This window comes from Rousettus aegyptiacus, unplaced genomic scaffold (genome assembly GCF_014176215.1).
Source record: "Rousettus aegyptiacus isolate mRouAeg1 unplaced genomic scaffold, mRouAeg1.p scaffold_m13_p_9, whole genome shotgun sequence".
In the NCBI taxonomy this organism is placed as follows: Eukaryota; Metazoa; Chordata; class Mammalia; order Chiroptera; family Pteropodidae; genus Rousettus; species Rousettus aegyptiacus.
In genome coordinates this window covers 1,027,111-1,039,435 of record NW_023416312.1, presented here as the reverse complement: position 1 = coordinate 1,039,435, position 12,325 = coordinate 1,027,111, and the positions used below count along the sequence as shown (strand labels likewise).

General features: G+C 38.3%; 1 protein-coding gene across 2 annotated transcripts in view; it reads left to right on the top strand.

Moving 5' to 3' along the window:
- The window catches only part of ARHGAP6 (Rho GTPase activating protein 6), a 436,053-nt gene that overhangs the window by 283,028 nt on the left and 140,700 nt on the right, over positions 1–12,325 (top strand). The gene's annotated exons all lie outside the window — the stretch shown is intronic.

The following is a 12,325-nucleotide window of genomic DNA, read 5'->3' as shown; positions in this document are numbered from 1 at the left end:
GCGGCATAGAATTAAATACACATACATTCACACACGCAAATGAATGCACGTTAAACCGGCGAAGTATGAATAAAGTCATCAGATGGTATCGATGTCAGTTTCCTGGCTGTGCTATTGTAGTACAGTTATTACGCAGGATAACTGGGGGGAGTTATCTTGCACTGGGAGAGACTGGGAGAAGGGTTACAGGGGAGCTCTCTGTATTATTTCTTATAGCCGAAGGTGAATCTACAATAATCTCAAAATGAACATTTTAATTTTAAAAATGCATTTTCTCGAAACCGTTGATATTGGGTCAAACCCTGGGTATTCATGCTGGGAGAGAGGCTCATTCTTGTATTTACTCTACTATACGTTGGGATAGAAGAGAACTCCGATGTTCCCAGCAAGCCAAATGACATGTTATATCAGTGGGTGGGCTTTCTGCACTGTGGACAAGAGAATGCATGTACCCCATCAAACATTTTAGCTTGCTTTGTGTTTGTTTGCATCATAAAACTTACAACTGAAGCTGACTATATATGTACATCTCTAAGATTCATCAGCACTCAGTGTATAGAAGTAAATCAGATGTCATTAGGAAGCTCTGTAATGGAAAATACAAAAAAAAATGCTGCATACTTTGAGTTTATTCAGAGAGGCATATTTCTAGAGGATGGATCTAAGAGGAGCTTGTTATTGAAAATATTGGTAGCAGAATGAGGATCATTGAGTGTGAGCAGTGGGTCTAGTTCTTATGAGAACTCTTTAGCTAAACCTTTAAAATCTATTAAAGGAACCGGAAGGAATAGATTAGAATGAGGAGTGAACGTATTCGTTGGAAATATTTTTGTACTTAGGTACTTTACTCACTGATTTCACAGTTAGTTTTAAAGTAAGTTGGAGCCGGTTATGGCTGTGGTTTCTCTGTAATCAGTTTCATTTGCCTGGGAAAGTCCAATCAACAAATAGTTATCATTTATCTTACCCATGACAACACTGGGTGAGGTAGAATACGAGGACTAGACCAAAAGTACTTCTGTATGATGGCCTCACACCTCCAAAACTAATAAAATGGAAGTGTAACACCCAGTAAATCAATAACAGATATATAGTATTTGAATTCATGAGGACAGTTTGGTTAGCAGGCCTGAGTAAATACTTTTACTTTGCAGCTCACAGAGCCTTGTGTTCACTCTGCCTGCCTTAATCAGTGTTACTCATTTAGAGTGCGAGCAGTTGGCTCATTTCTTTTATTTTATTCAACAAACTCTTCTAAAATGCCGGTCATTTGCCAGGCACTGTTCTGAGAGCTTCAGAAATTTTAATTCATTTTAATAGTCAAAGCAAACCTAGATTATTTCCATTTTGAAGATGAGGTAACCGAGGCACAGAAAAGCTGCGAAACTCGTCACAGAGCTAGTCAAATATAGTTTCTTTTTGGGATTCGCCTCTAGACACTAATCTCTATGATCAAGCCATTAATACTTGTTAGAGTGGAGCCCTAAAGTCGACATGATCGGTGGAGCTGATTGAGAAAGCAAGCGAGATGCTTACGTCTGATATATTGAGTGTATCCATTCTTTACCTGGCTTCATACTTTTGTTCCTTCATCACATTTTTTAAAATACAACCGTGTTTAAAGCATTATGGTGGGCAATGCAAACATACAGAATTTACATGCTACGCAGGAGTCGAGACTTGTATACAAATCTTTAGGATAAAAGGCCTTTGGGGACAAATGTTCCAACAATGGCCCAGATACAATGTCTGATGTCTCGGAGAGAGCAGATAAAGCAGTGATTGTCTCCAGTTCGGTAAAGGAAGGGAGCATCATCAAAGTCAGCCTGGAAGAGATGTCATTTGAGTGAGTCTCCAGGAGAGACAGAGTGTTGACATGGGGGAGGGAATTTCAGCCAGCTGGTCCATTAAGGACACGTTCCTGAAAGAGAGTATAAGCTCTAGGATTGGAGACTAAGGCAGTAGCATGAAGTGGGGGAAGGGGAAGTCTAAGAAAGATGGAGTAAGTTGAGACCAGCATGTCAGGACCAGCCCAGGCGGGCTGTCTGAAGCCCTGAGGGGTTGCTCGTTGTTTTTTTCCATATTGGGGAACTATTCGAAGTTTCTAAGCAGCGGAATGGCTTTGGTACGCTTCTGCTGGCAATGAACGGGAAGGGTTCGAGAAGGGGAGGCTTCAGCGCACAGACTATTCAATCACGTGAGTCCATGCAAAAGCCGCTGAGTTCATCAACAAGTCAAACAGAATGACCACATGAGCCAGCAATCCCACTTCTAGGTTTATACTCGAAAGAAGCAATTCCATCCCTAGATATTTGCTTCAACAGAATTGAAAACAAGTACTCAAAAAAAGTACCTGTCCGTGAATGTTCATTGCAGCTCCGTTCACAATAGGCAGAAAGTGAAAACAATATCCATGAGCAGATGAATGAGTGAACAAAACGTGGTCTATCTGTACAATATGGAATATAGTTTGGCCATAAAAAGAACGAAGCACTGATTCACGCTACAACATGGGTGAACCTTGAAAACATTAGGTCACGTGCTGTATGGTTCCATTCATAGGAAGCATCCAGAATAAGCAAATCCATAGAGACAGCAAATATGTTAGTACTTGGAGGGAGGGGAGTGGGGACATTGGCTTCCCTTTTGGTAAAACTGGGAGCTAGACAGTTAGAGGAGGTGGCTGCACAACACTGTGACTGTACTAAATGCCACTGAATAGGACACTTTAGAATGGTGAATTTTATATTATGTGAATTTCACTTCAATAACAAACAAACAAACAAACAAACAAACAAAAAAAACTATGTGTGCTGGACTAAGACAAGGATAACAGGATGGAGAGGAATAAGGGAGAGGTCCGAGAAGCCACTCAGGGGAATTGGCCGGTCGTGTGCATGTAATAACGGAGAACAAGAGGTGGGGATCCTGGCGTTTCCAGCTTGGGTGCCCGGATGAATGGTGACACCATTTGCCAAGTGACTCAAATGATTAGCTAAATCTATTTCTCTTCATTTTGACTCTGCCACGTACTACTAGCTCCCGGTCTATGGGCAAGGTTGTCCATCTTTCTCTCTGTAAAATGAGAACAATGTTATTGTTGTAATGATGAAATGAGTGACCATTTCTAGAGCGTAGACCTAGTCCCTGGCATAGGGAGGCCCTCAGTTAATATTTGTGGAATGCATGGAGGATCATCCTTATTTGTTCTGCAACATAAGACCATCCGATTTGGAGATGCCAAGATGATAGTTGCTATGCTTTCTGGAATTCCAAGACCCATCTGCATCTCATTAACCCTTGAGAAATTTCGTGGGCTCCCTTAGGATTTTAACCATCAGGGTGGAGCACCCTGGAATGCACATAGGACTGTAGCTGGCCTGTAGTATGTGCTAAATAATAGCCTTAGCTTTTTTGTTGCTGTTGTGGTTGGTGGCGGTTATAAAATGATGGCCAGCATCTGCTTGCGAATATACTTTAACACAGATCCAATTCCAGAACTACTTACTGGGAGGAGATGCGGTAGACAACAGACATAAGTGTTAGCTAGTTGGACTATTTAATTACTCAAGTAATCAATTCATTAAAACAGTTGTCAAAACCCTTACTTTATTGCAGGTAGGTGAGGAGGAAAAGGGCTTTGAATTTTCCAGTGTGTCTTCTTTCTGTGTGGCCCTGACTAAACAAACAGCTGATGGTGATGAGAATGTTAGATTACTAATATCCAAGTGAAACTTGGGAAATATTGAAAAATGTCTATTGCAATGTGGATCCGTAAAATCTTTAGCATGGAGAGAATGGAGGAATCACTCCACTACCATCAGCTTCGGGAACTTCCTACAATGATCTCATAACCCTGGTGCGAGCATTGCCCAGTTTTGTCAGACTTCCTGAAGTTCATTATTAGACTTTGGAATCTGTTCTTGTGTAGGTGTAATGGGATTAGTTGAATTACAGAGACGCTAGCGCTGCCATTTAGAGGAAAAGGTCATTTCTAACACTTGCCTGTTTTTAATGAGTCACCATAATACCCCTATGATTGTCAAATTGATCGTCTTTCAAGAATTAGAAATTTTATAACCCCAGAAGAATTTGATTAGAACATTCAGTTATTTGATCTGAAGAACTGTCTAGCTGTGAGTTAATGTTAAATGTGTCAAAAATTAAATTGAAATTAAAATTTTTGTGCACTCAAGCCTCCGGTGCCTTTTACCAATGTCAGGGCTCCAACAGAACTCCAGACTTAGAGATAAGTTGTACTAAAAAGGTTCTGTACTGTTCCCTAGCCCATCCAGTCCTGTGCTGTTACTTGGGACACATTTTTCTGTACCGCAGCTATAATCACACAGAATAATAATACTCTGGTGTTTGGAGGTGAATATTCAAAATTCAGAACTTGTTTCAGGAGCACTTTTATTCTCCAGTAAAATGAGAGGGACTGTTTTCACCAACCTAATAGCAGGACAACAGCATTTGCAAAACAAAAGTGATTTTCTTGTAAGGGATTCAATATAAACTATCCCTGAATGTCCTTTGAGAGGGTACCATCTTAACACATGTCCAGAGGAGGAGGCCAGACGCTGACGGAATCAGCAATGGATGTGTTGATGCTTTTGGCCATCCCGGTAAAGTGTTTTCTAATGGAGTCAATGAACCAAAGATTTACGGTAACTTCTGCGGTCACCAAGCCTGTTGTAAATGAAAGTCCAGTCTCTTTGTTTTGATAAGCACAGTCTGTTTTCCGCTTTACCATGTGATTGCACTCAAGAGCAGCTTGTGTTTTACTCCAAATGCTTAGGATCTATTCTGAAGTTAGGCTCGGACTCAACCATTCATATCTTTTTAGCCCAGAACCTGTATTCCTGGCACCTAGTAGAGGGCTTGGTAAGTAGTCACTAAACGAACCCACAATATCTGTGTTTTGGTGGAGGAATTTTTTGTTTTGGCTTATCTTTTGGTGTTTAAATGCCTCTATACTCACCAGTACTGCCTCTCTGGATTGTTGTATTCACTTGGTGCCTACCACCTGGGAACAAAGGCATCTACCATTCCAGAATTATTTAGTACTTTACAAAACATCTAGAACATCAAATCTCTTTCCATCTTTAAAAGCTGAACTCAGTTTGGCCTTGGAACAAAAGAATTTTGGCTAAAATAATTCACACTAAAGGGTAAGTGACTGATATATTTTGTCCTGGACCATATGAAATTCAAGAGGAACATTTTCTTTCCTTTCAAGTCTTTGCAATGGAATGTATGAGCAAGATTTGTCTTCTTTCTTAGCAGGAATGAACCAAAATGCCCTTTGCTTACCTCAGCTTCTCTCTTCTAACCCATTCAAAAGCTTGGCCTCTGTCTCCTGAAATGTTGATGTCCCATAACCTAGATAATGTCATAGACACTCGGGAAAAGTAAACACACAGGAAACATTTCTTTTTCCTTTCTAGCATGAAGTTTTCTATTTTTCTGTCCATCAGGTGGGTAAAACATGAGTGATTTATACAGTGCTAGCCTGTAAGGCAAAAATATAAAGTAATTTCTATTTAGAAACATAGGTTATTTTTTTTTACTTTAATGTGCACTTATTGTGTAATCTATGGATTATTTGTGTCATTTCTATCCCATGATTTAATTAAGGTGTCTTCAATGATATTATTGAATGGATTAGTAAAAAAATGGTTTTATTTGGAAAAGATACTATAAGCCACCGAAGAGACATTTTAGCCAAAATTTAACAAGTGTTCCGTTCGTCACAAGGCATTTGCAGCTGTAAGCAATCATGTTTCTCTGCCATCCCTTAGTTTTGTGGAAAATGAAGATGTTTACATAAGGCTATTAAAAGTTTGATTTTAATAGTGACTCCTAAGCAATACAGACTATCACTTAGAGTTGACATTAAGGGGAAAATGGATAGACTCATTGCTTAACTTTAGCTGTATTGATATTTATGATGTGTTTTGCTTAGCTTGTCAAGTAATTCCTGTTTTACAGTGAAGGCATTGCTTTGACTCAGTATCAAAGTACATTCTGCTGCTCAAATAAGATATAGTCCCTTGGAGTACAGCAGTGCAAGGATCGCTCATTCGGGGCTGCTCATACTGTCCCTTCGCAATGTTCTATTTTGTTTTCTGCTCTGTAAATGTCAACAATGGCACGAAGGGATTGCTAATGGTCCACCTTCTCCGGGAGAAGAAAAATCGCTTTGGTAAAATAGGGCATGCGCTCCAAAAGGGAGCCTTTCTCGTTTTAGATTGAGTGGTCCTCACTTTGTTGCACAGGATAAACCAGGAAAGACTTTTATCTAGGGCAGGGTCTTCCAACCTCAGCACTGCTGGTATTTGGAACCAGATCATTCTTTGAGATGACGGGCTGGCCTATGCAGAGTTGGGTGTTTAGCAATATCCCTGGCCTCTAGCCACTAGATGCGCATAGTATGATCCCCCAGTTGCGACAACCACAGATGTCCCCAGACATCCCTAAATGTCTCGTGAGATGCCAAGTCATTTCATTTGAGAAACACTAATCTAGCAAAAAAAAAAACAAACCAACTATTTTTCTAAAAGAGAACTTTGATCTAGGATGTTTTCCTCTTTCAAATGGAGATGCATTTTAGATCATTATTATTTCAAAAAGAAATGTCAAATAATTACAGAAGTCAAAGCTTAGGTTTGAAATGTTTACCTGTGTGGAAATGTGAAAAACATAGTGATAATATTTTCCGAGCCATTAATTTATAGGTACAGACTAACAAAGATTTTTGTCTGACATGCATTTAATTCTATGCAATATCTTTTGGTGATATGATAATATGATTAGATTTAGTCATAAATGAATCATGCGCATGAGAAAATATTAAAATAAATGAGAAAGAAATGAATTTAGAAAAATTGATTTAAATGATAGCTTTCATGTTTTGTCCTTTATTACCGAAGTAGACATGCTGTCCCCACTTGACTTGCTCAATAATTATTCTTAAAATTTTCCAACATTTCTTGTCAAATTTGAGTAATTTCTCTGCATTGCCAGTGAATATATTATAATTTTAAGGTACCGATGAGCATTTTGATCCTCAATTTAGTATCGTTCAACAGTCCCATATTTTAAAATCAACATAGCCAAGAAGATTTGCCTGCTTTTCTTATTTGGAATATTAATTTTTCAGTTTAAAAAACTGTAAGTAACATCAACCGCCTTCGACCTGCCTATACTTTTTCTTTGTGTATTTTACTAGCAAGTTCTACTAAGATGAATTTTAAGGGTGAAACTCTCACTTAAATGGTTATCGTAATTGAGTATTTCTGTAATGATCTCTTAAGGGAGGATTTTTTTCCCAGCTGACTCGAGTAATTGATACAAGCTATCATTATTTATCTAAAACATATCTGATAACTAATAACAAAATTGTCAGGGTATACCATCCTCAGCAATGTTATCCTGAGATTCTCTTCAAACAGGGGAAACAGATTGTTTTCCTTCAACAAAAGCATAACACAAGCAACATAATTTCCATGCAGTTTCCAACGCTAACACAATCTGTGCTTCCATTTTGGAGAGAGCATTATGCAAAACAGTGATAACATTTTGGTTTAAGCCCCAGATCTGGATGAGAATCCTTGGAAATTTTCGTAAGATCATCAGAAGTATTTTAGTGGATTTAGAAAATGTTTATACCTAAGAAGCAGTCACTCCAGACTTCTCAGTCTGTTATGATTAAACATGAAAATGTGTATACAATACTTTGGCAAAATTCACAGAATGAGCTCTGCATGAATATAAAATTTTGAACAGTTTTGTAAGATTTACTACATCAATTGATCAAACTAGTTTATGCGATTGTGTGCTATCGATGCTTTTCACTGGGGGACCGTCGCTCCTCAGGACACTTTTGCCAATGTCTGGAGACATTTTCGATGTCACAGTTGGGAAGGGATGGGAAGTGGGTGGAGACCAGGGATTCTGGTAAACATCCTTCAGTCCACAGGACAGACCCCCACCCCCGACCAAGAATGATTGGGCCCCAACCGTCAAGGATACTAAGGTTGAGAAACTCTCTGCTATAGATAAGGCACTAAAATATTTCCTTTATTCTCCAACAATTTCATGAGCCGTTTCTCAGACCTGGGATATTTTGCAGCTCTAAAGTCGGCTTCAGTGTTTCAGTGGACATGCCGGCCGTCTTACTCACATATGTCCCTTCACAGTATAAAGAAAAGATAATCTCTTAATTAGCTCCTTATCTCATTCTCCAGAATTCCTTCATAAAACTTTCTCACTAAGATATGGGCAACTTTGATATTTATGGTCAGTTTATATTAATGATGCAATAAAAGTTTTACTCTAGTCCTGTGACAAATGTTTTTGAATTTCTGATGCAAACTTGTTTTGAATAACTCCTTTCTGTGCTTTTAAAATCTGGATTTGAACGATTTGGTAACTGCCATGATGGCTTTAGCTAAACTGTGCATCTTTTTGGTGTGATGGGCAGTTATGACTTCTTTTCGCATCAGTTCGTTTTCTTTTTAATAGGAGTACATTTAATTTGAAAATGAGCGCGTGTGCTGTATCTGCTCAAGTTCTCAAGCTAAGATCTGAGAACCAACTGACTTTTAAAATGAATTCTTTTACTCCTTCATTCATTTTATTGAGAAGTCACTTTTGATTAACATTTATCACATTACTCCTTATAAGTAAAATATTACATTTCTTTAGAAAAGACAGTCATTTCAGAAAATGTTCACATTTCTTGTCTTTTATACTAATGTTCAAAATACCATTTTGCAACCAAATTTGTGCCTAATAGAACAAATTTTTAAACAAACTGGAACTACGGGTCGATCGTTACATTAAAAAACTCTTAGAAACACTCACCGTTTCTCCGATCACAATGCTTCCTGTGAATTCTCTTTGTAGCACAGTTAGTGGTGACTTATCTTTATATTGGACATGTCTTTAACACCAAAAAACAGTACTTACGTGAATATATAGCCGTAGATGTTAAAATGCCGATTTTTGTATTACTATAGTCTATGTGTTCTCTCTTTTGTAACATATATGTGTGTATATTTTAGTGACAGCTTTATTTCGATGTTTGCTGACTGTCATTCATTCCATGGCTGTTTGCAATTCGGGCATTTTGAATATTCAGTGGGAACCAGTGGATCTTATATATAAATTGGAATTATTTCACAAAATCTGAGTGCGTGTGTGCGCACGTGCATGTGCATGAATGCATATCTCTATCTATAGATATATTAAGGGGGGAAGAAATGTTTTCTCTGAACTGGCCAAAACCCACCACATCTTCCATTTTTTTCTGTTAGGGCACAAATTTTTTTCTTCCATCTATCCTATTCTTCCACCATAAAAGACATTCTCGATTGGTTGCAGGCGGCCATAATTTATAATCATTTCATTAGTGAAATTCGTCATTCTTGAGATTATTCACTTTATCACACATTAACTCCTCACTGCGGACAGTCTTTGCTTTGACCTCATCTGTAAAAATTTCCTTCCTTTTCCATGTCTGCATTTCACTTTCTAGAGAAATAAGCTCTATTTCTGAAGCAAATGGAATATGCTCACCAGCACAAAGTGAGTTCTCTTTTTCTCAATTTTGCAACTGTTTCTCCATTAAAATTACCAATTACCTTTCCTTGTGTACGTGTCTCGTCTGCCACTAATTGGTACCCACTGAGGTCTGACACAGCGGAGCCTGTATCCTTTAACTTGACCCTGAGGAGATGCAGGCCTAGCTTTTATTTAGGTTAAGGTTGGCATCTGGGGAACTGTGTCCCGATTGCATGCTGCAGACATGTGCCAACATAAGCCTTAAATCAAGCGCTGTCAAACTAGCATGAGGAAGCAGGCCACAGCACGGTCTCTGAGAAGCTTTGTTCTTTGAACCGCATCTTGAGTATGGCTGACATGGTTGACATCCAGCAAAGCCAAAATTTACTTGAAGGAATGTGGTTGGTTCAGTACTGTGGACCTGAGAAAGAGAAGTTAGGAGAATAACATGTGCTTTACTGTGTGCTATTTTCCCCCAACTGTTTAGAGAATTATAAATTGCTCAGTCAAAAGCTTGTTTACAAAAGCCTGGCCAATTTAAAAATGAAGCTGCCTTTGAGTCTTCCCTGTTTCATCTCGCTGTTTGGAAAATAAATCTGAATCGTTAAGATGTAAATGCATCAAGTTAAAAGCCAAAGGCAGTGAAAACTAAGTAACAGCAAGAAATGTACCACAATTAAAGTATTCTCCCGGGAGGAAGAAGATACGCGGCGACAATTTTATATCTTAAAATTTTTATTATTAAGTGGAGAAAGCTTGAAAGCACCATAATATCAGTTTTATATAGTATATAACACTGTGGCTTATATTAACAATTGACGATGATAGCAGTTAAAGTATGAGGGAGTAGCCATATGCTCCTAAAAATTTAGGTTGGTATGGAGAATATAAAGAGAAAAAGACAGAGGTAGGCTACATTTCTCAAAGTGTAGACTCTACACAAGGAGTATCTGTGTCACCTGGGAACTTATTAGAAATGCAAATTCTTAGACTATGTCAGAGATATGTTGAATCAGGAACTCTGTGGTCGGGTACAGGAATCTGTTTTAGCAAACCCACAAGGGAATTCTAGTGCACGTTCAAGTTTGAGAAGCATAGATATATGGATGGATGGATGGATGGATGGATGGATAGATGGGTGAATGGATGGATGGATGAATGGATGGATGGATAGATAGATTCATAGATGGGTGAATGGATGGATGGATGGATGGATGGATGGATGATGGATGGATGGATGGATGGATGGATGGATGAACGGTTGGGTATACAGGTACAATTACAGGTACATATATAGGTACAGGCATAGGTATTGGTATCAACACAGATATGAATACAAATATGGATACAGATATAAATATATCTGTAGACACATTTGTAAATATAGCTGTTGGACATAGCCATCAGGATTTTTGCAGAGGAGCAAATTCTTTCTTTTTACTAATTATATGATTGGATAAAGTCTGTTCTTTTTCTCGAAAGTGACTCTATGACTTATAAACTGAGAGGATATGTTTGGGGTTAATTCGTTGGCTGTTTCTCCATTGGGTTCACATAGTGTTGGCCCTATCATGACTGCCACCTGGGTAGTTTTTTTTTTTTCGCTGCGAGACTCGTTTGCTATCAAGCACCCCTTTGCCCTCTTGGGGCTGCTTTCTGTGATTGGATCCCCACATGAATGATAACAGAATATCCTAAACCTTGGTACATTTTCCAGAATTTTTAGGTATTTGTGTTTTCTTCTTACATTTTTGTTTTTGAGCATGTATAACTTCTTTTCAGCCAGCCATTCATATGACACACCATTTACAATTGGATGAATTAGAAACGAATTTCTTAATAAAGGGACTTTTAAAATACATTATGTAAGAAAAATATTTGGAAGAATATTCACTCATCGGTGGTTGATTCTTGGACAATAGAATATTTTAACTTTATTCAATTTGCTTATTTCTGTATTTCCGATTTTTTAGATTATAAGCTTGCACTGCTTATATACCAAGCAAAGAAAATACCAACGGGCACTATAAAAACAAGAAAAGTGATAAAACAAATAGATTTTCATTTGCGTCTTTCTTCATCCCCACTATGCCCTGAATGTAATAATCCATCAATTACTCCAGTTCTGTTTGTTCATCAGTTTTCACATTAAAAAACATATACTGCTGGATGGTAAAATTAAGTGACAACTCAGCCTATAGAAATGGGCGTCCACTGTAAGTAGATAATGGATTCGGTCATTAAAACCACATGGAATTCCTAGTTAGGGAGAAGAGAATATTTAAGTGTATGCGGCCATAAGAAAATGTCTCTCCTTGCTTTTTATGCAAGATGCATGGTGACTTATCATGTTCAGGAAGTGTTTTGAAGTGGATAATGGTTCTTTTCCTGAGATTTGGAGGCACGAGGCTTAATCTTCTTTGGAAAACCTTCCTTCAGAGATAAACACAGACATTGGTTTTAGCTTAATTCTCCTTCCTTAAAACCCCTTCCTGTTCTAAAGTTCTACAGTTCTGTAAAAACTGTGGATAAGTAGCAATGAACAAATGGAAAAGTGAGCCATTTTGTTTCTGTCCTACATGGAAAACTAAGCCCCCAGAATCTTGCCCTAAGGTGGCGTAGGGCATTATTCTAAGCTGTGGGATGCCCTGAAATAAAGCAATGTTCTGTGAACTGTCATGGTGGACCCTAGGTCTCTGGAGTGCCCCTGGCTGATAATAACTGCAAAACCCACTTAAATAAGCTTAAAGAATTGGGA